Source organism: Protopterus annectens, chromosome 7.part0 (assembly GCF_019279795.1).
Source record: "Protopterus annectens isolate FY-2018-M chromosome 7.part0, PAN1.0, whole genome shotgun sequence".
Classification (NCBI taxonomy): Eukaryota; Metazoa; Chordata; order Ceratodontiformes; family Protopteridae; genus Protopterus; species Protopterus annectens.
In genome coordinates, this window is record NC_056739.1 from 210,137,791 (window position 1) to 210,165,078 (window position 27,288).

General features: G+C 43.0%; 1 protein-coding gene across 1 annotated transcript in view; it reads right to left on the reverse strand.

The window, feature by feature from the left end:
- Positions 1-27,288, reverse strand: part of CTDNEP1 (CTD nuclear envelope phosphatase 1) — a 770,907-nt gene that overhangs the window by 478,271 nt on the left and 265,348 nt on the right. The gene's annotated exons all lie outside the window — the stretch shown is intronic.

The window sequence follows — 27,288 nt, forward strand, 5'->3', positions numbered from 1 at the left end:
GGACCAATTCTTAGAGGGTCAATGTCTACTAAATCTAGGCGGCTGAACTTGTAAAAAAATCTTTAACAGTTTGCATACATTTAGCTTCATCTTCCATCTTTTTAAGAACTTCTTCAGCCTCGTTGACAAACAGGCGGTCCTGATTTAAAGGAGCACCAACAATTTTGCTTTAACACGATCAGGCAAAGATTGCTCCTTAAGCCAAGCCTGCCTTCTAAGCACAGACCCAGTAACAGCAGCACTGCAAGAGGCCTCTAAAGAATCAAAACCACATTGCAAAGTATGTTTTCCAACTTGTTCAGCAGAATGCATTAAATCCTGCAAGTCTTTATTTTCCACAGTCAGGAATCAACATCATTTTCTGTTTAAGTAGTCCAATAACATGTTGCTGATATTTTAACATATGAAATTGGCAGTTTAAAGCTCTAATTGCCAAGGCTGCTGAAGTATAAACCTTTTTACCCCATCTATCCAGCTCCCTGGAATCTCCATCAGAAGGGGTAGGATTTTTAGCAGTAGAAGCCTTAATATCCTTGGGCCCCTGTGAAATAGTCTCTGGATCTGCAACAGAATTTTTAAAAAGGAACTTATGGGACTCGGGGACCCTGTAGTATCTATCAGGTTTACTGGGAGCAGGAGGCAAGGAATCAGGGGCCAAACTGGATTCAGAGAAAGCATCATCAACAATGTCTAGTACAGCAGGAATAGCCGAAGGCCTATGCTGAGGTAGGAGAAGGAAATCCCTAAGCCTCTTTTGTTGAATCAGAAAATTCCTGGCTTTCCCAGTGAAAATGCTCCCTTAGAGTATGTAAGGTTTCCCCAAAAGAAAAATCCTCAGGAGGGGCAGCAGAGAGAATAGAGTCCTCTGCATCAGAATCCTCATAAGTAGGTAAGGATAAATCCAGGTCATCAGAAGAGTCAGAAAAAAACAGAATCCTGATCAAAAGATTCATAATCAAGCTGAGCCCTAGGCCTCTTGGGGGGGGGGGGGGGGGGGGTTGACAACCCCTGATTAAGAGTTATTAGATCATTTTTATCATTTTTTGTTTAGGCATAGAGCCCTGAGCTTGTGGCCTGGGCGTGTTTTTTAGACATGGATCGAGATTTGGGCCGTATTAATGAAGGAGACATTGATTTAATATGCAAGTCTGTAGGCCTTAATACACCCGCAGAAGCCGGTGCCTGCACAGCAGCTCCTGATCCATCCAAGGTAGAGACATCCGCGGGTTCCATAGTTGAAGTATCTCGCGGTATGCTGGACACCAAATGGGTCTCAGTAGAGGCCTGCGAATCAAAAGTAGCGGGTATCAGGGGCTGCGAAAGCGCCTCACTGAGTACTGGCGACTGGCTTAGAAGCGTCATTGGCAGCTTTGGACCTCGGCGGCCTGTCTCTGTCGTTAATCTTTGTGTTTTTTCGAATTTCCGGTAGTCGGATGGCTAACCGACGTCATTTCTGGATAATTAAACAGAGAACCAAAATATTTAGAGGCAAAAATATACAGACGACGGATAGTGTGCTTATTAAATAAAGCACAAAACCGACAACAAGGTACGTCGTGGCAAGGGCCTAGGCAAGGAATACAGTACGAATGAAAATCTTTATGAGGTATTTGCTTTCCACAAGTAATGCAATTGCTAACTTTTACGGACATCGGTAAGGAGAAAGAAAAAGTTTCCCCAATGGGGTACTTAGCTTTTAGTTGAAGACTTCGGTTCTGAAAATCGAAAACGAAAATTTCAGGAGTCGGCCAACCGGCACTTGCGAACTGCTTCTGCTTCGGGCACCGCACATGAAAGACTGATGTAATGGTGTTGGCTGCATATTTTATACCCCTGACTACCTGACGTCATGGAAAAAGGGACAGCAACCGACGCAGGACCCAAGACTTTGTTAATCAGGCCGACTGAGGGTAACCTGCAAGCATATTACCCAAATGTAATGACTGCAACAGTGAAACACGAACAACATCTGACAAATTAATGGACTGATTGATACTAGACTCTGATACCACCTCAGGAAGGAAAGACGCACTGGTACATAATGTGACTCTACCCTTATGAAAGATCAAATATGGAGGTTTGGAAGGCAATACTTGAAGTTCTGAAATTCTTCTAGCAGAGGTAATGGCCAATAGAAAAATAGTTTTCCAGGTCAGGAACTAAAGATCACATTTATCTGCTGGTTCAAAGGGAGAATGAATTAAGGCCTGCAGTACCAAATTCAAATCCCATGGATCTTTGTATTGGTGGGGGGGGGGGGGGTCTTAGCAGGAGTGTGACTCTCAAAAATGCTCTCTCAGCATAGATGACAAGCAGGCAAGGTATTTCGTTTAGATGCTTTAATACACAGAAACACATCAGGGATGGATAGCAGCATCATAAAATATAAGCAAACTGGTTAACAGACAGATCTTGTATACATACATGTTTACATCAACAGCTTACAACAAAACGGCAGTCAGACTGGCACGTACTCCGTATTTATACACTTGTGCAAGCCCTTGGATAGCTTCTTAAAGGTACATACACAAATTCATCTACATCCTCCCTCCTAAAAAGATTGCCTTTTGTAAAAGCAATATTAGAGTTAGACAAGCATTGCTACAGACATTAAAACAAAACAGTAGTCATGTCCAAGTTGCGGTGCATCTGCTACTTGGTTTAGAGATACGACCAAATCTCGTAACGTAATAACCTGGACTAAATTTAGCAAAGGGGACAGTCTTTGGTGCACAACTCTTATCAGGAACTTCTGGATTTGTTACAGGAACAGGAATGTCCTCTGGAACTTCCTCAGGAATTGGAACACTGGACAACTCACTCGGAGATAAAGTGTCTTTCTCACAGGCTATGTGCTGTGGTATAGGCTCAGACACCAGTCTCAAAATGTTTCTGATTCCTCCTAAACTCTGCTCCATATTCTTCGCAACACCAATCCGATCATAACCTTTAGACGTTTGCATCCTTACCACTTCTTCTTGTAATGAATTGAGTGGTTTGCTGGTTTTATTGTAGTAGGACTTCTGGGTTAGGCATTTCTTCAACAGACTGGCTGTCACTGACCTGTTGTTCTTGAAACATGGAACCAACAATTGACTACTGGTTGGTAATGTGGTTCTGGTTTGTCTCGACAGAGGTCCCTGAGCAGATGAACCAAGACATTTATCACAAGGAACATTTCTGAGATTAAAGTGATTCAAGAAAAAAAAAAAATCACAATTATCTTGTTTTGATTTCACTAGTGACCGTTTAGCACTTTGAACTGCATGTTCTGCCAAACCATTTGACTGCGAGTACTCAGGGCTACTCATGACATGAGTAAAGTCCTATTCTGCAGCAAATCTTTTGAACTGTTGGCTTGTAAACTGCATGCCATTAACAGAAATAACTTTGTGCGGACTACCATGCACTCCAAAATGACACTTCATCTTGGTAATGATGGTACTGGACGCTAGATTAGGAAGTAGGTCAATCTCGAACCAATTAGAATAAGAGTCTAACAACAACAAATAATGTTGACCATTCCACTCGAAGATGTTGGTGGCTACTGCCGACCAAGGTAGTTCAGGAATCTGGTTTAGATGAAGTGGTTCCTTCTGTCGATGGGACTTTATACCATTATACACGGAACAAGATAAAAGTGCTCTCTCAATAACTTGTGACACAGAAGGCCAAAATACTAATCTTCTTGCGCTTCTTCTGGTAGAGTCGGTACCTGGGTGACTACAATGCAAGACACTAATGTACTCTTGTTGCAAGGACTTTGGAACAATCACTTTTGGACCTTTCATATTGATACCTTTGTCAGATAAAATCTCATCTCTGTAAGGAAAAAGTACAGTTTTGTACCTACCATAAATGTAGATGAGTGTCTTCACTGCTGCAGTCATTACACTTGGGTTATCCTGCCGTCAGGCGGTCCCCGGAGTCGGCCAAGAGTTCCAAAGTCTTGGCCCGGCGTCAGTTGCTTTCACCTCCTCCCGGACGTCAGTGCATCAGGGGTATATAAGAAGCAGCTGACGCCATTTTCTTCAGTTCTTTCTTGCCGCAGATGTCAGGTGCCCCCAAAAAGATAGGCAATACATATTGCTTACAAAACATACAGTAAGGTAAAAACAAAACCTTCAGTAACCAGCAAATACACCATATAGGTAGTATAGTGTAGAAAGTTATAGATAGGACCCAGCTAAGAAAAAGGGGATGGCTGGTGGATAACCAGGAATGCAGCAGTGAAGACACTCAAACATCTACATTTATGGTAGGTACAAAATTGTACTATGTTCGTGTTTCACTGCTGCAGTCATTACACTTGGGTAGAATCCCAAAGCTGAGTCAGGATGGCTGGTTCTATAGAGGATTTGGTGTGGCTATGAGGCCCTGCAGCACTGCAGTGGCAAAGCCAGCTCTGGATCTAGAGTAAAGAGGCAAGTGATAATGCTTGGTAAAGGTGTGCACTGAACTCAAAGTTGCAGGTTCCAAAATGTCTTTGGTAGGTACTCCTCTAAGATAGGCAGTAGAAGTTGCAGTTGCCCTGGTGGAATGTTAGATGGTACAGGTTTTCCATACTGTGCGTAGCAGAACTGGATACAGTGTCCTATCCACTTTGAAATGGTCTACTTTGAAATAGCCTTTCCCTGTGATCTTGCAGCATAAGATACACACAGTTTTTCTGAAAGCTTTTGTTTTGTCCAAATAGAAGCATAATTGCCTGTGTATGTCCAAGGAATGTAGAATTCTCTCCCCTTTATTCTGGGGATTTGGATAAAATGTTGGCAAGTTAATAGTTTTGTTAAGAGCCACACTGGATACCACCTTAGGCATAAATGTAGGGTTTGTTCTTAAGGAAACCCTGTCTTGGTGGAAAATGGTGAAAGGCTCCACTGCCATTAGTGCCTGTAGTTCAGAGACTCTTTGTGCTGAGGTTATTGCCAGTAGCAGAGCAGTTTTCCATGATATATATTTTAATTCTGCTGAATTGGCTAGCTCAAAAGGAGGTAAAGTGAGTTTTTCCAAGACAAAATTGTGATCCCAAGTAGGAGTTGGTGCTTTCCGGGGCAGTCTTATGTTTTTAGCCCCTCTGAGGTACTGCTTTAGCAATGGATGAGAGAAAATAGGAGGATCTGTGCTGTAATGAGCCGAAATGGCAGAAGCGTGGATCTTAATGGATGAGAAGGGTAGTCCTTTGTCCAGCATCTCAGTTAAGTATTGTAGTATCTGAGGAATTTTAGGGACAAGGCTTTGAGCCTGGTTCCAGGCACAGAATCTCTTCCACTTTTCTGAATAAGATTTCCTGGCGCTAGGCCTCCTGGCCTCCAAAATGACATCCGTAACAGCTTTAGATAGAGGTGTTGTCTGTTTGGCTAATGCAGCCAGGGATAAGGTTTTGAGCTGACTGTGCAGGATCTGATTGTTTTGTTGAGTCAGAAGGTGTGGAATTTGAAGCAAAATCCAAGGTGGGCCTTGAGCTAAGTTCTTTAAGATTGGGTATCAATGCTGGCGTGGCCAGTCTGGAGCAATCAGAATCATCTGTGTTTGTCTTGTCTGGCTTTTAGGAGTACCTTTGAAAGGAGAGGCAGAGGTGGGAAGGCATAAACGTTTAGGTTTTTCCAGCTGAACGAAAGAGCATCCACTTTCCATGCTTGTGTGTGATAAGTCCTTGCGCAGAATTTTTGTAGTTGGCAATTCAGTGGGGAGGCATTGAGATCTATGTCCGGGCACCCCCATTTTTGCATTATCATGCTGAAAACTCGTGGATTTAATTTCCACTCATGAGGATCCATGATGTTTCGGCTTAAGTAGTCTTCCAGAGTATTTTTCTTTCCTGGCAGGAATTGTGCTTGCAGATGAACTTGATAAGTTATAGCTGTGTTCCACAAGGTCATGGCTTGTCTGCATAGGGGGTAAGAATGAGTGCCCCCTTGCTTGTTTATGTACCACATTACTGTGGTGTTGTCCGTCTTTGATAATAATTGTCCTGGATGCAGAAGGTCCTTGAAAGCTGTTAGGACATTTTGTACAGCCAACATCTCTTTTTGATTGATGTGAAGATGCATTTGGTCTGTGGTCCATTTGCCCTGAATACATTTTCCTGCCATGTGTGCTCCCCAGGCGTAATGCGAAGCTTCTGTTGTTAAAGACTGCTTGGCTGTGGGAAGAGTGAAAGGCCGACCCTTGTTGAGGTGACATGCCTGTGCCCACCATCAAAACTCCTGTTGTAGGCAGGGAATTAGTGGTATTACTGTTTCCAAGCTGTGAGAGTGTTGAGTCCAAACACTTTTTAGGTACCATTGTAATTTCCTCATATGCAGTCTGGCATATGGAATTAGTAGAATGCAGGATGCCATGAATCCCAAGGCTTGCAGAATTTTTCTTGCAGGGAGTTGGGACTTTGTTGCCATCATTTGAAAATACTGAGTCAGTTGTCCTTGTTTGTCTGGCATGAGATAAGCCATCTGAGCAGATGTATTTAAGCTGGCACCCAGGAATATGATCTCTTGTGAGGGCACCAGTTTTGACTTCTTTTTTGTTTATTGTGTACCCTAGGCAACTTAACAATTTTTTTACAAACGCCAGATGTTTTAGAAGAATGTCCTTGCTCTCCGCTTGAATCAGGCAGTCCGTCCAGGTATGGACATATTTGAATTCCTTTTTGTCTGCAAAATGCAATTACTGGTGCCAGGCAATTTGTGAAGACCCTGGGCACAGTAGATAAGCCAAAGGGCAGTGCAGAGAATTGGTAGTGCACTGAACCAGCTATAAATCTGAGGTATCTTCTGCAAGTTTGTCTGATAGGACATGCAGGTATGTCTCTGAGGTCCAAAGTAACAAGCCAAGCTTTCTTGCCCAACATGGGAAGGAGCTGCTGTAGTGTCAACATTTTTGAATTTCGGAACATCCAGGTAAGTATTTAGAGTGGAAAGGTCTAGTATGGGTCTCCAGGCTTTGTCCTTTCTGGGGACCAGGAAGAGTCTTGAGTAAAATCCTTGTCCTTGTTCCTGCTGTGGTACTTTCTGAATAGCTCTCATGTCCACGAGAGCTGTAATTTGTTTTTGTGCCTCTGCCCATTGATTGTGTGGCAGGTATGGCATACCTTTTAGCCTTGATAAAGTGTGAAAGTGGAACCTGTAACCTTGAGACACAATATTCAGCACCCATTTGTCTTGGGTGATTGCTTACCAGTTTTGTGAAAAAAGTGCTTTGTTTCCTCCCTAAGGGAGCTGCCAAAAGGGAAGAGTTTGGCGATGGAAGGGGGAAGTCATTGGGACTGTTTCCTGTAAGATTGTGATTTGTCCTCACCTCCTTTTGTGGTTGAAGCACCCCACTGTCGTGGTCTGTAAGAGCCTTGGGGCTGAGATCTGCCTCTTGGGCGTCTGTATCTGCCTCTTTGTGGCTTGTCTGACACTGGAAAGGACCAATTTTTTGTAGGCCAATTTCTGCTAAATCTTGGTGGCTGTACCTGTAAGAAATCCTTCACTGTTTGCATAGATTTTGCCTTATCCTCAATTTTCTTTAATACCTCTTCTGCCTTAACACCAAATAAAATATCTTGCTGTAAAGGAGCATCCAATAATTTTGCCTTAACATGATCTGGTAAGCTTTGTTCCTTTAACCAAGCATGCCTTCGAATCACAGATCCTGTAACTGCTGCTCTACAAGAAGCTTCTAATGAATCAAAACCACATTGCAAAGTATGTTTTCCCACTTGTTCAGCTGCATGCAATAAATCCTGCATTTCCTTAAAATCAGGTTGTTCTGCACTTGTTCTCATTTTCTGTTTTAACTGAGACAGTAAATATTGTTGATATTTAAGCATGTGAAACTGGCAGTTTAAAGCCCTTGCTGCTAAAGTTGCAGAGGTGTAAACTTTCTTCCCCCATCTGTTTAATGCTCTAGAATCCCTGTCCGAGGGAACTGGATTTTTAGCCGTGGAGGCCTTTACCCCTTTGGGACACTGGGAAATAGTTTCTGGGTCAGCAGCAGGGTTTTTATAAAGAAATTTGTGAGAGTCAGGGACTCTGTAGTACCCGTTTGGCTTGACTGGAGCAGGGGGTAAAGAATCTGGATTTAAATTGGATTCAGAGAACACGTCGTCCACAATATCCAACACTGGCGGAATAGCAATGGGCCTGTGCTGAGGCAATAAAAGAAAGTCTCTGAGCCTTTTCTTGGATTCTGAGTAATCCTGGCCCTCCCAATGGAAATGCTCCCTCATGGTATGTAAAGTTTCCCCAAAAGAGCAATCCTCAGGAGGACAGGCTGAAGGAATTGATTCTTCAGCATCAGAGACCTCATAGGGGGGTAAAGAGTATCCCTGGTCTGAAGAGGAATCAGAATAAATTGAAACCTGGTCAGAGGAATCATATCCTGTATCCTGCGCCTAGGCCTTTTATCAGGAGGGGGATGGGAACCCCTGATCAGAGTAATTAAATCTTCGGCCATTTTGAGTATCTGCTTTTTAGGCATGGTGGTCTGTCCAGGTGAATACTGTACTTGCTTCTTTGTCTTTAATGTAGTTTTAGACTTGGCTGTAGATGCAATGGTAAGTTTTGAAGGTCTGAAAACACCCTCAGAAGCAGATGCCTGCTCAGCGGCTCCGGACCCATCTGAAGGGTTAGTCTCCGTAGGCTCAACACCTTGAGTATCCAGAGGCCTAGGTAACTCCACGTGGGAGTCGGTCGTGGCCTGCGGCTCTGAGGTAACGGGTGTCAGGGGCTGCAAAAGCGCCTCACTGAGAACCGGCGACTGGCCTAGAAGAGGCTTCGTCAGTTTTGGGCCTCGGATGCTTGTCCTTATCCTTGCGTTTTTTGTGAATGTTGGTCATCGGTTGTTCCGACAGCATGGTATAATTAAACCTTCGGCCAAAGTAACGGCGAGCAAAATCAAACCGACATTTAATAGTGCGTTTGTTAAATCTAGCACAAAACCGGCAACTAGTGACGTCATGATCTGGGCCTAGGCATGGAATACATTAAGAATGAAAATCCTTATGCGGTATTTGCTTCCCACAAGAAATACAATTATTAACTTTTAATGACATCGGTCTGAGGCAAGAAAAAGTTTCCCCAACGGGGTACTTCGCTTTATTGAAGACTTCGGTTCTGAAAATCGAAATTGATATCTCAGGAGTTGGCTAACCAGCACTTGCGAACTGCTTTTGCTTCGGGAACCGCGTGGCAAGAAAGACTGAAGAAAATGGCGTTGGCTGCTTCTTATATAACCCTGATGCACTGACGTCAGGGAGGAGGCGACAGCAACAGATGCTGGACCAAGACTTTGGAACTCTGGCAGACTGCGGGACCGCCTGACGGTAGGATAACCAAAGTGTAATGACTGCAGCAGTGAAACACGATGAACATCAAGGTTGTACTTCTTGAGGTAAACTAGATTGCTTTGACAGCCATCCTTGATTGATAAAGTGGTTTAGCCTTTGTAAAACTGGATCTGTAGCTGTATGATCTTTCAACTCATCAACACGTGTGGAAGAAAAGTTTCTCACTTCCATGACTTCAAAATCAAGGTTCTCATTCTCATGCTGTTCTGTGGGGTTTCTGGGTGTCTGGATAATGTATAGAATAATAAGTCCGCAGTAGTAGAATTGCTTGATTTATTATACAAGATAAAAGCTTTCGGGAAATACATAGGTTTCCCAGTATAAATATGATAACTATAAAACCATATTTAGTGGAGAAGCAAATGCAACATAAATGGCATGGAAGTATGTCTTTTTAAAATGTTTGCATATTTTTTTACTGTAAGTAATGCAATGTTTTACTTGATTAATGACTGCTAATTGAATCTGATATTTTATTGGCTGGCTGTGTCATGTGCTACTATGCAATGAAGGGTATAAAATGTATTGTACTTTTACATGAATTCTAATAACTGAGGAAGGGCGTTTCCCGAAAGCTTTTATCTTGTATAATAAATCAAGTGTTTCTACTACTGCGGACTTATTATTCTATGAATTTAGTAACAGTGTTCTTGGTGGTTTACTGCAGCTAACTTGTCTACATTGTATCGTTTGGATAATGTATCAGCAAGATAAGAAGTTTGCCGTTCTTGTAGACAACAATGAAATTATACTTTTGCAATCTTGGCATCATATGTTGCAGTCTAGCTGGAGCTGAATGCATAGGCTTTCTAAAGATAGTGACTAAAGGTTAGTGGTCTGTTTCAATCAGGATAGGTCTACCATAAACATAATCATGGAACTCTGAACATACAAACACAACTGCCAAAAGCTCTTTCTCGAACAGGGCATACCGCATTTCAGTTTGGGTAAGAGGTCTCAACGCATAATCAACAGGTTGACCTTCTTGTAGAATAACTGTACCAAGACCAAATTTCGAAGCATTACATGAAAGAGTAACTGGCTTGTGAGCATCATAGTATCTGAGAGTTGGTGGACTAGCAATTGTCTGCGTTTCAGGACATCAAATGCTCTCTGGTATTGCTCTAAACAAAACTATGATACATCTCTACGTGTCAGCTCTCTGGGTGGTGCTGATAGTTGACGCAAGTCTGGAATGATCTTGCCTAAATAGTTAACCATGCCAAGAAAACATTGCAGGGCTTGAACATTGTCTACAGCTGGCATCTCGAAAATTGCTGTTGGCTTAGAAGGGTCTGGTCATAAGCCTGAACTGGTAAACACATTACTAACATGTAGCCTGAATTTGCATTTCTGTAGATTGAGCTTAAAATTCACTTGACGTGCCCCTTCTAGAACTTGAGGTTTCTGTCATGCTCAGCTTCACCATTACCTCCTAACTAGTATATAGACTATAACAGCACAAGGATATCCAGAAAAAAATTTGCTCCATTGCACGTTGAAAGACTTCACTTGCAGAATTTCTCCCAAATGGTATTCTCAAAAATTTGAACCTGCCAAACCGAGTACTGAACATAGTGAGCAATGAAGATTTCTTGTCAAGCTGAATTTGCCGAAATTAACTCTTTGCATCTAAGACAGAAAAAACAGTGGCATTTGGCATAAAAGCGGAGACTTCGACTGTACGCATTGGATGAGGAGGTCTTTTTAACACTTTGTTCAAATGTTGTGGGTCAATAGACATTCTTGATGTCATATGAGCTTTTCTTATGAGCTACCACCATGGAAGATACCCATTCAGTTGGAGTTGCAACTGAACAAATCACATAAGTTTATCTAGCTAGCTTTGACTCTGTCCTGCATGGATATTGGAACTTTCATGCTGACCTGATAACTGGACTAACATCTGGCTCTAACTTCATGGAGTACACAAATGGAAGCTTCCTTAATTTGTCTTCAAAAAGATTAGCATAGGTAGAAAAAATGTACTGGGTGAAATGACAGTAGTGGTCTTTCATGCTAACTTGGTGGACTTCCTTATTGAATGAAAGCAGCCCGATTTTCAAACTATCTCTGGGCCCTAATAATGACTGGACATGCCTCTTGACCACTTAAAATAAGTTGTAGCTTCTCCCAGCAGAGTAGCATGAAAGCACTACTGAGCCTTCGGTCTGAATTTCGTCACCTACATAAGCAACAGCCTTCACACACCTTGCTAAATCAAGCCTTTCACCATGACACTCTCTAGCAAATGTTTCTGCTGACTTAACATTGTATTGTGTCAACTTGGAGCTCTATGGGTTTGTCATTTATCCAAACAGCACAAAATACTTCAATCTTTCGCCTTAAATCTACTGCACTGACTGTTTCATGAGGCACTGACACACCATCAACACAAAGAGTAGGGTTGCAGCTCTCTAACTTATCAACTTGTTTCTTAAAAATGTTCCCTTTTAATAAAATAATGTGGGCCTTTTGATTTACAAAACCTTTTGAAATGATTCCATTTATTGCATTTGTGGCATTGCTGACCAAAAGCTAAACATTTTTCTCCTTTTAGATTCATGACTTCCACCACAATTACGGCAGTTGCCAATGAAAATGTGTTGGGGCCCATGCTTTGAGTTTGCTGACTCACTCTTTATGCTTTACTGAGACTGTCCAAACTCTGGAATTTGCTGGAAAGTTCTAGAGTTCACCAGTAAGGGCTGCAAGGGCTACAGCTGCTGCCATGTGCTTGGGCCCGTTTCTTTTAATTACGTGCTGCAAACTATCAACATGAGCTTTGTCACTGCGCCTTCTAGAGGTATTCTCATTTGTAAGCATACACTTAAATCAACAAATCTGCATGTTTTAGCTTTGTTTCTCAAGTAGGTTATATATGCTGCAAAGGTTTCACCAGGCTTTTGATCCCTTGTGTAAAATAATTGCCTTTCCATTGTAACATTTTTCTGGGGGTTACACATTTCTCTAAATTTATGTTTTAAGCACTCAGGCTCCTTCCTTGACTCAGCTAGTACAAAGTACAGTTTTGTACCTACCATAAATGTAGATGTTCGAGGATCCACATTGCTGCAGTACTAACTATTGGGTAGTCCGCTGTCCAGTCGGCCCGAATACCAAAGTATATGGCTGACGTCGGTCAGGGCGCATTAGACTGACGTCAGTACGTCAGGGTACTAATGCGCATGACCGACGTCATATCCTCAGTCTTTTCTTGCCCCAGATGTCAGAAGACCCTGAAAAGATAAGGCCAAAACCAAAAACTCCAAACATACCTGCACCAAAAATATGTACAAGATATACAAAATAACTAGAAAATAACCTCACCTACACAACCACCCCTAAACACAGAGGGGAAGGAGGGAGGGTAAATTGGACTGCAGCAATGTGGATCCTCGAACATCTACATTTATGGTAGGTACAAAACTGTACTATGTTCTTCATTCCACATTGCTGCAGTCCTAACTATTGGGTAGAATCCCAAAGCAGAGGTAAGGGAGGCTGGCAAATCATAAGGAAGCAGGAACTGACAACATGCCTTGCAAAATAGCTGTGGCAAAACCAGCCCTAGACTTAGAGTAGAGAGGAAGGTGATAATGCTTAGAGAAAGTATGCACTGAACTCCAAGTAGCTGCCTCCAAAATATCCTTAGTTGCCACCCCTTAGAAATGCTGTAGAAGTGGCAGTAGCCCTAGTGGAATGAGGCCTAATCCCAACTGGAATCTCCTTGCCATGATGGGAATAACAAAATGCAATGCAAAATCCAATCCACCTAGAAATAGTTTGTTTTGACACAGGCTTGCCCTGAGAACTCAAAGCAAAAGAAACAAACAACTGCTGAGACTGCCTAAAATCCTTAGTCCTGCTTAAATAATAGCATAATTGCCTGTGCACATCTAAAGTGTGCAAAATCTTTTCCCCTTTATTTTGGGGATCTGCATAAAAAGTAGGCAAATGAATAGTTTGGTTTAAAGCCACACTAGAAACCACCTTAGGCATAAAGGAAGGATTAGTACGTAATGATACCCTATCCTTATGAAAAATCAAAAAAGGCTCTACCGCCATAAGGGCCTGTAATTCAGAAACCCTTCTTGCAGAAGTAATGGCCAACAAAAAAGCAGTCTTCCATGACAAATATTTCAATTCAGCAGTAGCCGCAGGCTCAAAAGGTTGTAGAGTAAGTTTCTCCAACACAAAATTGAGATCCCAAGCAGGAGTAGGAGCTCTACGTGGGGGTCTTATATTCTTTGCCCCTCTAAGAAATTGCTTGAACAAAGGATGCGAAAACAATGGTGGGTCACAATCATAGTGAGCTGAAATTGCTGCAGCATGAATCTTAATGGAAGAGAAAGACAAACCTTTGTCCAATAACTCAGTAAGATATTGAAGAGCCACACTCAAATTAGGCTCAGAAATCTCCAAATTGTTTGCTGCACTCCAAAATAAAAATCTCTTCCATTTTTCTGCGTACACTTTCCTTGTACTAGGTCTCCTGGCTTCCATAATCACATTTAAAACTTGTTGAGGAAGTTGAGACCTGCTGTCTTTCAAAACAGAATATGCCAGGCTGTTCGATGAAGAGAGTGAAGCTTGACATTGAGCAGGTGACCGTCCCTCTGAGACAACAGGTGTGGAATCAAGGGTAAAGGCCATGGAGGCTTCCTTACCAGACTCCTCAGTAATGGGTACCAGTGCTGCCGAGGCCAATCTGGAGCTATTAAAATCATCCTTGGCTTGTCTTGTCTGACCTTTAGAAGCACCTTTGGATGAAGAGTCAGAGGTGGAAAAGCATACACATGAAGATTTTTCCAACTGAAAGAAAGAGCATCCACTTTCCAAGCTGTGTGATGAAACCTCTTCGTGCAAAACTTTGGCAGCTGGTGGTTTAGTGGAGAAGCGAACAGATCTATGTCTGGAGTTCCCCATGACACTGTCAATTTTTGAAATACATGAAGATCCAGTTTCCACTCGTGGGGATCCATGATTTGTCTGCTTAACACATCTGCTAAGGAGTTCTGTGCTCCCGGCAGAAACCTTGCCTGAAGAGTTAGTTAAAATCATTGCTTGCCTGCACAATGGGTAAGAATGAGTTCCCCCTTGTTTGTTGATGTACCACATGACAGTTGTGTTGTCTGTTAGAATCAACACCTGCCCTGGAAGAAGTAACTCCTTGAAAGCCATTAATGCAAACTGGACTGCTAACATCTCTTTCATGTTGATATGTAGATGCTGTAGTCTGGCAGGCCACTTGTCTTGTATCCACTTTCCATTTAGATGAGCTCCCCAAGCAATGTCTGAGGCATCTGTCGTTAGAATCTGACTCGCCTCTGGCCGGGTCACAGAGAGTCCCTTGTTTAGGTGACATTCCTGAGCCCACCACAAAAATTCCTTTTGAATGCAAGGTATTATTTGAATGACAGTGTCCAAATCCTGGCAGTGCTGTGTCCATACATTTTTGAGATACCATTGCAGCTTCCTCATATGCAGTTTGGCATTGGGAAGCACCAGAATACAAGATGCCATGAACCCTAAGGCTTGAAGGACTGTCCTTGCAGTCAGCCCGGACTGAAGAGATAGCTGATGGAAGTAACTGGAAAGATTCTTTTGTTTGTCCGGGGTTAAAAGGCCATCTGGGCTGCTGTATTCAGTCTCACACCCAGAAAGCACATGTCTTGAGAGGGTACTAGACTGGACTTTATTTCGTTCACAGAATACCCTAGGCATCTTAGCACTGCTATGACATAATCCAAATGCTGTAGAAGGTCTTCCTTTTCCTGAGCTAGAATCAGGCAGTCGTCCAAGTAAGGATAGATTTGAATTCCTTTTAACCTGAAGTAAGCTATCACTGGAGCCAGAACCTTTGTGAATACTCTGGGCGCAGTGGATAAGCCAAAGGGCAATGCAGAGAACTGATAATGAAAATTTCCAGCTCAAACGCAGATACTTCCTGCAACTTAGTCTTATAGGCACATGAAGGTAAGCTTCCTTGAGATCTAAAGTTACCATCCAGTGATCTTTGCCCAGCAGAGGTAAAAGCTGCTGTAACGTCAACATTTTGAACTTGGGAATGTCCAGATAAGTGTTGAGGATAGATAAATCCAAAATTGGTCTCCACGTGTTCCCCTTCTTGATTACTAGGAACAGGTGAGAATAAAATCCTAGGCCCCTTTCTGGTACAGGAACTGGCTGAATGGCCCCTATTTGGAGCAACAGAGAAATTTGCTTGTGAGCCTCTTTTCTTTGTAGAGGAGGAATGTCTGGCATGCCTTTGAAAGGAGGCAAGGTATGGAAATAAAACCTGTAACCGTGGTGAATGATATCCAGAACCCATCTGTCTTGGGTAATTAAATCCCAATTTTCTTTGAAAAGAGGCAGCCTTCCTCCCAAAGGTGCTGCCAGGCGAGAATGTACTGGCAGCTGAAAAGGCAGGTCATTGGGTCTGCTTACGAAAGGACTGACCCCTGCCCTCACCAGAAGTCTGAGCAGGGGAACTCCCTGACCTAGGCCTAAAAGAACCTTGAGCTCTGCCCCTACCACGTCTAGACCTACCCCTAGACTGGGAATCATAAGCAGGATAAGTCCATCCCTTAGTAGGCCAATTTCTACTAAACTTCGGAGGCTGCACCTGCAAAAAATCCTTAACAGTTTGCATAGACTTAGCCTTGTCTTCCATTTTCTTTAAAACTGCTTCCACAGGCGAACCAAACAACACATCAGACTGCAAAGGAGCATCCAAAATCCTTGTTTTAACATGCTCAGCTAAATTCTGATCTCTCAACCAGGCATGCCTACGAAGAACAGAACCAGTGGCAGCCACCCTCGAGGAGGCCTGCACAGCATCAAAACCACACTGCAAGGAATGTTTACCGACCTGTTCAGACACATGAACTAAATCCTGCAACTCTTTACACTCAATACCTTCTGCCAGAGCATCCACCTTAGATTTCAATTGTGAAAGGAGGTAATTCTGATATTTTAACATGTGAAACTGACAATTCAATGCCCTCATGGCTAAAGTGGAAGAAGTATACACTTTCTTTCCCCATCTATCCAAAGCCCTTGCCTCCTTATCAGGAGGAACAGGATTTTTAACAACAGAGGCCTTCACCCCTTTAGGCCCCTGAGAGACAGTTTCGGGTCTGCCCTAGGACTCTTAAAAGATACTTATGAGCTTCAGGCACCCTATAGTACCTATCCGGTTTAACTGGTGCAGGAGGCAAAGAATCAGGATTCAGGAAGCCTCTGCAAAACATCTTCCACCACATTCAGAACCGGAGGTATAGCTAAAGGCCTATGCTGGGGTAAAAACAAGAATTCCCTAAGCCTCTTCCTGGAATCAGAGAAATCTTGACCTTCCCATTTAAAATGCTCCCTCATGGAATGCAGAGTCTCTGAAAATGAAAAATCCTCAGGAGGAGAAGCTGAAGGAGTAGAATCATCCACATCAGAATCAGAATAAGGAGGATACTCCTGCAAGTCTTCAGCCAAAGACTCAGAAGCCTCCGAACAGTGCTCAAAACTCTCAAACTCAGGTTCCGCCCTAGGCCTCTTATCAGGAGGGGGCATAGAACCTCTAATCATAGTAATCAAATCCTCTGCCATTTTAAGCATATGTTTTTTAGGCAAAGACCCTGAAGCACTAGGAGAAACCCCCACTGAAGCTACACTAGGCCTGCCTCTCAAAGAAGCCTTGGAAACAGAGGGGGAGGCTCTAACCACCTTAGGAAGAGAGGGAAGAACAGCCACCTGAGAAGCCCCCTCAGCCTGGCCTACTTCCTGAGAGGATACATCCTGTAACAATAAAGTCTCTTCCTGAGACTCTAAAGAAACACCTGGCAGAACCTCCGGCTCCACTGAGCCTTCTAAAGAACCGGCGTCAGGGACTGTCGGTTCTTCCATTCTAGGCTTTGCTGCTTTATCCTTGCGCTTTTTGCCCGAAGCGGGCGTCGGAGCATCCGACGGCATTTTATAGTTACAACGCTTCCCAAAAACTAACCTGGCACAGTCTAACCTTCTCTTAATAGTGCGTTTGTTAAATCTAGCACAAGAGCGGCATCCAACAACGTCGTGCTCAGGCCCTAAACAAGGTATACACAAAGTATGGTAGTCCCTATGAGGTATCTGTTTCCCACAAGAAATACAGTTATTCACTTTTTCTGACATCCGGTTAAATACTGAGGCAAGAAAAACCAAAATATTCTAACGGGTACTTAGCCAACTTTGATTCGGTCTGAAACTCTGACTTCAGAAACTTTCAGAACGCCAACCTGCACTCGCAAAATTGCTTCTGCATCGGACCATGCGGCAAAAAAGACTGAGGATATGACGTCGGTCATGCGCATTAGTACCCTGACGTACTGACGTCAGTCTGATGCGCCCTGACCGACGTCAGCCATATACTTTGGTATTCGGGCCGACTGGACAGCGGACTACCCAATAGTTAGGACTGCAGCAATGTGGAATGAAGAACATCAATATGACAGTTCCCCCCTCTCCTGTATAGATAGCAGGTGCATACACAAATGAACGCTCCCTTTCTATGGCCTCTGACCCAGCTAAATTAAGTAGAATAAATGCCTTTGTACGGTCATCTTTATCAGAAAATGCAGACTGTATGAAAATGTCTAACTCTTGCTCAAACACTCTCCAGTTCTCAGCAATATTACTGTCAAACACAAGTGCACTGGGTTTTCAAAATCCATCTGCCATGCCCACAAATTATGTGTTTGTGCGTACACTGAAAATATGGCCCTTGTAACTATGTATGAACAAATTGTTCTGTGAGCTTGTAAAAATATTCAAATGCACAATAAACTCTTTGAAATACTGTACTTTGCGAAATATGCTTTGTAATGGCTGTATTCTGCTAAATAACTTTACTGTAACACTGCACAAACAAGTGAACACTTTATACACCTCTAATAACTCTGATATGTTTGATCAATACGAAAATAAATGCTTAGCAAAAATGTGGTAGTTTCCCTTTATTTTATTCATTTTATGCAATTTAATCTCTATTTCAAACATTTTCCATAGTAATTCTAATATATTTATCAATATCAGACATATCGCTTTATGCAAAAATAGTTTACAGCGTTCTGTATGCCGGGTTTCATATTTTGCGAATAAAAATAGTGCTGCACAAGTTTTAACATCTGAAATTTGTTTCTGACCTGTTTTGCGAAGTATGCGTACTGTAGGAATGATTCATTCCTCTATATTCCTCCAGCTTCAAATGAGTGCCTCTCAATCTCAAACTGAAGAATTTGGATTCCGTCCTGGCTTCAAGTCCTTTAGATATGCTGCTTCTGACACCATATTGCTCATCCCTCTCCAACATAGATGAGGAGCAGGTGAGGTAGTTCGCTTAGATGCTTTAATACACAGAAACACATCAGGATGGATAGCAGCATCATAAAATATAAACAAACTGGTTAACAGACAGACCTTACATACATACATGCTTACATCTCAACAGCTTACTACAACATGGCAGACTTGCATGTGCTCAGTATTTATACATTTGGGCTCACCCTTGGATAGTTTCTTAAAGGTACATACATACACACTGATCTACACTTAGGTTGATGGAGAATGAAAGGTCAGCATTGTAGAACCTGATCTGACAGACTCCACAATCAGAGGTATCTCCTGCATGCCTGGGTGATTCCTATTTGTGTTGACATACTCTAGTAAAGAATCTACCACTGTGTTGCTAACATCCACTGCAGAACCCTCATATGAAATCTGGCCAGAGAAACTAAGATTATGATGGCTGTCATTGATCTCAAGGCTTGAAGAATCAAGTGGGCTGAAATTTTGGTACTACAAATTATTTTCATGACCTGAAATCCAACAGTCTGTACTTTTGAAAAAGGAAGAGAAGCCTTCAATGATACCATACTGAAGACTGCTCCTATGAACTCCAAGGTCTGAGGTGGCTGTAACTGAGACTTGTCGTACTTAATGGTTATCCCTAGATGAGAACAACTCTGAAGAACCTGACTTCTTGCTCTTGTTAGCAGATGTCTGGTCAGGGCAGTAATGAGCCAGTTGTCTAGATATGGAAACACTTGGAATCCCTGCAGTCACAGGGGAGGTGCTACCACTGCCATGTACTTGATGAACACCCTGGGGGGCTGTGGTGAGGACAAAGGGCAGTGCTGTGAACTGATGGTGACTGGCTTCCAGCTAGAAGCGTAAAAACGTTCTGAATTGTCTTTTCATCTTCATGTGATAGTATGCATCCTGAAGGTCTATCGAGCACATCTAGTCTTCTTACCCCAAGAAAGATAGAATGGACTGAACTGTGACCATCTGAAACTTTGTATATCAAACTGACTTATTCAAAATGCTGAGATCCAAAAGTGGTCTCCAGTCCCATCTTCTTTGGCAATAAGAATCATTAGAAAGTTCTGGATTATATCTGGTCTGGTGGGATCTCTTGGATGACTTTTTTTAGCAACTTTTGTATTTCTAGTGCTGCTGCTTTCCTCTGGGTGGAGCATTGAGAATTTTGCATACAGTTGTGGGAAGAAGGGAACATGGAATTATACATGCTCTATAAATAATCCTCTACACCCAAGTATCTCTTGTTATATCTCACTACGCTCTCCTGTGCAGTATCAGTTGACCCGCGATTGCCTCCAGGGGTGGACAATTGGGCCTCCTTCCAGGAGTTCTGGTAGGGGCGGTCAGAGAAAGAATTTCTGGAATCCTGCTTTTGCGGGCCTCCTCTCTCATGTGGTCATCGTTCAATAGAGCTCCTCCCTCTGCCCCTAGGAGAACTATCTCCACGTATGTCCTGGGAAGGACCTTGGGACTTTCTGAACCACATCTTCTGACCACCTTTGTGGGGTTGAAAAATATACGCCCACTGCAATGAGAATCTTTCCATCTTTTTCACACCTGAAGAGTGTGTCCTTCACTTTTGGGTCAAACAACAGACTTGAAAGGCTCCACAAAGTCACATAGGTGCATCCAGGAATACCTCCTAATGGATATGCCTGATTCCACTGCAGCCAGACAAAATTCAAAATGGACTGGACGGTAGCCAACTGAGAGGCCACAGGTGATTGAGCCTCAGCAGTAACGGTCCATGAAAGGGATTTTGAAAGTTCCTTGATCAATAGGTTCACAGGTTGGTACTAGGCTATCTGCCCTAGGGCCTATACAAGCCTAGCCATAACAATTCCCTAGCTATTTCTTCCCACACTATTTACTTCCCTGGATCCCTGTCTACAAGAGCGACTGACGTGATCCCCGGGGTGAATTTCCTTTCCCCCATCCAATCATCAAGGTTCCTTCTGAAGAGGGCCAAAGAGGCGCTCTGCTGGACATGTATGGGCAGTCTATTCCAGAGTCTGGGGAGTCTCTGGGTCAGGAACCTATCCCTCCAGCATGTTTTGTTTATTGTGATGACAAGATTTAGATCCCTGGAGCATGTGGCTCTGACGGATTGGGATTTCTTTAAGTGTAGCATGTCCAACAGCTCCGGGTTTGACATGGCCTTGTATGTTAAGCAGAGATCGCCTCAGAGTAGACTATAGGGCATCTGCTTTAGGCCTGTGATTCTTTTAGTGAGGTATTCCTGCGGCCTTTCCAGTTGTTGCAGGTGTCTTGAGAGGTACATACCAAATGGGGCATTGTATTCCATAATGGGTCTAATGAGGGATGAGTACAGTGGGACAATGACCTCCTTTTTTCTGGATGAAAAGCCCTTAGTGATGAGGTGTGCCACATAGGATTTCCTGACTGTTGTGGCGATGTGGTTACTGAAGGCGAGACCACTGTCCACCTGTGCCCCTAAGTCTCTTATCACAATTTCAGTGTTTAGTATACTGCCACCTATGTGATAATTCACGGGTAGATGTTTTTTCCCCAAAGGGGATAACTATACATTTCTTGGCATTGAGCTTGAGCCCATGGCTCTGGTACCAAGCATCTGTTTCTGTAAGGCCCTTTTGTAGAGTAACCACATCGTTTGGGGATTCAATAATGGCTCCCCGTTTGCAGCCATCTGCGAACTTTGTTAGCCAGAGTCCCTTAGTGTTGGCCTGTACTTCAGAGAAGTAGATGCCAAACAAGAGAGGTCCCAGGACTGAACCCTGAGGTACTCCACTTGTCTGGAGCTGGATTTGAAGTCGGCTACTTTTACAGTGTGGGTTTAGTCAGTAAGCCAGTTGGCAACCCATCGAGTGACGTAGGGATTCATGCCCAGCTTAGTAAGTTTATCTATGATTCCAAAGTGGGGATGGTGTCAAAGGCCTTGGCGAGGTCCAGATAGGCTGTGTGGACTGCCTTACCCTCATCCACGGCTCTGGAGACTGATTCAAAGAAGTCAATAAGGTTCACGAGACAAGATCGGCCCTTCACAAATCCAAACTGGGTAGGGGTCCAGTGTTAAGGTTGCCAATGTCTTTGTTTATAAGTTCCATGATAATACATTCCATGGCCTTGCAGATCAGGCTCGCCACACTGATAGGGTGATGGATCCCCCCCTTGTGGAGTGGGATAACTGCAGCTGTCCGCCACTCAGTGGGCACGAAGCCTGAGGTAGGGGTATGATTAAACATGACACTTGGGTGAGGTGCCAGCTCATTTTGTAGTTCAGGTAGTACACAGCCCGGGATGTCATCTGGTCTCATGGATGCTGTATTCTTAGCTATGGAGAGTGAGTTTTTTACCTATGTGGCCATTATTAACAGAATTTGGCAATCTTCCAGTATTAAGATGGGCCATTTAGGGGGTGAGAGGGGGGGGTGAAGTTGGCACTGAATCGATCTGCCAGGATATTGGCAATATCCTTGGAATCAGTACATTTAATGCCATTCTGTTGTAGCTCAGAGCAGATCTGAGCATTGCCATTTAGATTCTTGACATAGTTATAGAATGCCTTGTGGTTGTCATTGGAATCTTTGGCAATTTTATTTTCATAACTAGCTTTGGAGGATTTTATGAGGGATCTCAGCTTCTTACTGAGGCTGGTAAGGGAGTTTTTTACATCCTGGGATTTTCCTCTTTTCTGCAACAGTTTTTTCCTTTTGTTGTAAAGTTTGTTTATGACAGGGGACCACCAGATTGGCTTCCTCTTTTTTGGAGGAGAGCATCTTGGTTCTATTTGGGATGGCACGATTCATGCATGAGTGGATGTGCTCGTACAGTGCCTTAGTGTAGGACTCGGTCGTCAAACTTTCAGTTCCCCGTCTGCATGGGTGTCATGAAGTTTGTAACTTCTGGCTTGAGTAGCATGAAGTTGGCCTTGGAGAAGTTTTTTTATGGAGGATTTCTTACTGGGTGATGGGGGTGGGATGTGGTTGTTAAGGGTGATTAGCTTATGGTCTGACCTGACCAACGAGGGGGTGACCACAGGTGTGGAGCATCGATTTCCCATGCTGGTAATGACCAGGTCTAGGATATTGGAGCCCCTGGTGGGACTATGGATTAGTTGATCCAGGGCATTGGAATTTATGAATTCCAAGAACTGTTGGGCAAAAGGTGTTGGTTCATGAGTAGTTTCCCCAGTTAATGGCAGGGTAGTTGAAAGCACCCAGTATTAGGGTGTTTGGTCCCTTTGTAGCCTAGTAAAATGTGCAAAATAGTTCAGTGACCTTAGAGCAAAGGTCGCAGATGCATAAACATGTTTTCCAAATCTGTCCATCACCCTAGACTCCTTTGTTGGGGGTGATGAACTTTGCTCAGCAAGTTAATTTTTGGTGGCTGCCGTCACGACCATGACATCCATGGGCATCCCTTTACTCCAGAATACCTTCCCAACAGGTGGATCCAATCTAGCCTCTTATGGATCAGCTCAACTGAGTCAGGATCCTTCCACGCCCATCTATAGACCAAATCAATGATCTCTTCTGTGGGCAGAGTAACCCTGGAGATAGATGGGGCAGCTCCAAAGGCCTCCAGCAATACAGATGCCTTTAATGAAAGGTTGCGGGAGGACCAACCACTTCTCTACTTAAGGATCTCAAGTTTGCCTCCAAATGAGACCGCCTCCATGGGTGATCATGGGGATCCTTCTCCCTCATTGAAATCAGTATTCTCAGTGACTGACTGTTGCGGAGAGTCCAAGTGCTTCCTCTGGCACTTTCTCTTCCTAGGGACTTCCTCAGTGGGATGCTCCAGTGAAGTGTTAGAAGAGGTCATAAACCCTGCTTCGTGGTCTGGGGTTCTTTAGCTGGATGTCCCTGTGACGTAGAATGATGCGGCTCCAAGCGGAGAGGTACTTGTGAAGTAGACTGACGATCAGAGGGGTAGGATCAGTCTGTCCTGTCGGAGCAGAGAATACTCTCTTTAGTACCTCGAAGACAGACCACTCCAAGGAGAAAAAAAGACAACAGCTCTGAAAAGGCTGGCTTCAGGAGCGCTGCCTCCATTCAACCAAGACAAATCTCCCCGCGGAGGAAATCTGAGCCAAGCTATCCAATGCCAAAGCTCTGAGGGGCCGAGACGGCTCCAAAAAACCTCAACTCCAATGCCTCAGACCAGACAAGGAAGCTTCGAGTCAGAATCATCCAGATCAGAAGATGTTGCAGCCGGTACACTCAAAGAAAGCTTCAGATGACAGCCAGACGGACCTGGAAGGTTCAGATCCAGGGACTCTGAAGCAACCGGAGGGATCAGAGAAGGAGCAAGTTGTGGTAGTGTGGTAGATGGACGTGCATCCTGACTCAAGGGGGGTAAGAGTCAGTAAAACACCCATATGAATCTACATCATTCTGTCCACCATCTTCTTTAGTCAAAATCCTAGAAGAGCGATTTGAGACAATAGATGGTGACTTGGACCGACACCTTTCCAAAAAAGGGGAGGGAACCCTGGAAGACACTGGGTCAATTGAAGGTGTATACCTAGTCCTAGGAAGGATTATCAGATACATTGATTTTTTCATCGGATCCGAAGAGCTTGGATCTGTTGATTTCTTCTTAGGATCCGAGACACAGTTGATCTGTTCTTGTTTTTTTCTAGGTGGCTCCAAAGATGAAGCTGAGGAAGTAGAAGGCATAGGAGACTTAGAAGACTCCTTCGTTTTAATTTTGGGGGACTGAGCCCCAAAAATACCTTCACCGGAGGTAGATGGAAAAAAACAATGATTCTTAAAGGATTGCTTCCATCAGCAACTGCCCTAGGATCGACGTTTTTTGCAAATTGTACAATCCTTGTGAAGCCAAGGGCCCAGCAGTAAACACATAGTTGTTAAACATCTGAAAGGGGCAATTTATACCCATATTTTAGATGCTTCTTGAAACCAGAAGGTCCTTTTTCAGACAATGGCAAGTATAAAGGAAGAAAATGGAAGAAAGAGAACTTTTTTTTCCCCCCATAGGAGAAAAAGCTAAAGGAAAATATCAACTGTAAGAAAGATTTCACTACTGTGTACAAATAGTAAAGAAAAGAGAAACAAATTACCAACAATAGTAAACAATTACGGAAAATATAAACAGGGTAAGAGTAATATATTAATAAGATAGTAATAAAAAAGGTGAATTTTATAAGAGGAAAAAAACATACGTATCTGGAAAAACTCGAGAGCTAAAGGTGACCACATCTTTTCGTGAAAAGCAGCAAATGAGATCAGGAATATGTTGGGGTTGGTGCATTATGTGTAACAGAGGAGCTCAAAAGCTTTTTGGTTACCACAAGGTTTTGCAACAGCCGAGTCAGATCTGAAGAACGAATCCGAACCAAACAGTTGACGGCAGAAGGAAAATTGGGTACTTACGTGTTATCGCAACCAGATTTTCACAGTTGCGAATTTACAATACTTCCATAGAAGCGAGTCCATGAACCACTGTAAGGTGGTATTCAGAGTTTGTTTTTGTTGTGGAGTGGACTACCTTTGCATTACAGGGTCTGTGAAGGGGAAGACAAACATTTGAGGAAACCCGCTTCCCGTTTTACACAAGCACGCTGGAATTATCATGCCTGCTGTTGTTCTGACAAACGGATTATTTTGTGTGTGTGGAAAGAAGATTTCAGAGAAGGCAAAGACAGACCCTGAAATGATGGTTTTGGTCACTTTTTTTGGGGGGGGGGGGGCAATTTATAAAGACATCTTCAGGTGAAAATTTTAAAAAGCTGCTAACAGCCACAAGGTACAAGAAGAAGCAAACTTTTACAATCTTCCGCTAAGTATTACTGTAAATGGTGACATGAAATGGTGGCAGTAAAGGGGGTACATGCAATGAAACATTACTTTCTCATGTGTTTAAGTCAAACACCTGCCTACATACACAAATTTTTACAGAAAACATGGTTTCTGTGCTTCTCAACACTTTCTGGTAGTAGTTTACATAATGGGAAGCAACCAGCGTTAACACGAAAATCTGGTTGCGATAACATGTAAGTACCGAAAAGTATCAGATAAGAACACTAACAGTGGAGTACTCATGACCAAAAACGAGACTGGAAAAAGAAAATAACCACGCTTACTGGGATTCACATACTCAAGTACCTTCTAAAGCCTGGACAGCCACCTGGGTCAACTTCTTCACCAGATGAAGCACTAACCTGACAAACAACAAGAGCAATGGACATGCTATGCATGATGAAAAACAGTGTATGGCAGACTAGGAATACTTTACTTGCAGAGTAGTCTTAATATTAGCAGTGTAACTACATGAGATTACCAAAGGTTTGAATTCTTTGTCTCAAACCTTAAACTCTGGATATTACCATGTGATGTACAAAAGAACAAAAAAAAAAAAAAAGTAAAAATCCCAGTCTGTTGAAAGAGGCTTTCACACCAGGAATCCACACAATATTAAATGTAAACTGCTACAGACATTCAGAGACTTAAATTTGGATGGTGTAGTTGGTTGGGATTTGGATTGAAGTGGCAGATGCTTTGTTCCTGTCAGCTCTCTGCATCAATATTTCCAATACTTAGTCTCTAAAACTGTGTTAGACACAAAGATCAACAGGTAAAGGATAGCAGCTGAATGGATGCACTTTACCAGGCAGGAGTTCTAAAAGCTGCAGATGTCACCCTGTAGATCTACAGGGTTGTGAAATATTTAATGCCTGTGAAAGCTGATCTCTGGCTGACTGCCAGCCAAGTTTGCTCTCTACAAAGGACAAGTTCAGATGGAACACAAAGAACAAAAACATAAGGAAGATGAAAACAGAATGTTCTCCTTAACATACCTGACTTCAAAAGTGAGGGTCTCTACCATGGGACAGCGACAGCAGTGGGATAAGATTAAAAAAAAAAAAAAAAAAAAAAAGAAGGAAATTAAGGAAACCTAGGGAAAGCAAATTAAGGTTGGGATAATACAATAGCATTAATGTAGTTGGTAAGGTAACCATTTGAAAGGCTGGCACCCGCTACAGCCAAGTCCTGAAAAATGGAGACTGAATACTTGTAAATACCAAATACGAGATGGCCATTCCTCAGAACATTCCCTTTTCTCCGAGGTATGGCAATTTTGGAGTTGGTATATACACGTTTGCGTGTGCAGGCTGGGGGTGCAGGTGGAGGATGCCATACAACACACACACACACACACACACACACACACACACACACACACACACAAAAAACAAGTTTAAAGTAGAAGATTGATGTTCGAGGCTCCCCTCTTCTCCACTAGTTTCAGTCTCTTTTGATGTGTCATAATTTCAATACAGAGCCAGTTGGTTAACTTCAAAATTATGCAACAGAGTTCTGCATAAAGCAGGAGTGTCAAATGGTCTTAATAAACTCTTTAATGCAACAAAAAAGTGAAAGTAGTTCTGGCATTTTCAAAATATGCTTACAAGAAATCATAACTCCACAGGTGTCTATCTGAAAGCCAGCATTAACGTTCTTTTCTAGAGATTTACATACATAATCACTGCTGTTAAACTGATCTAAAATAATCACCCTTTGTTTCTAGGCACAGTGAATGCAAGTACTTAACACATTACAGCAAACAAAGTCATGAAAAGAGAAGACAACGGAATG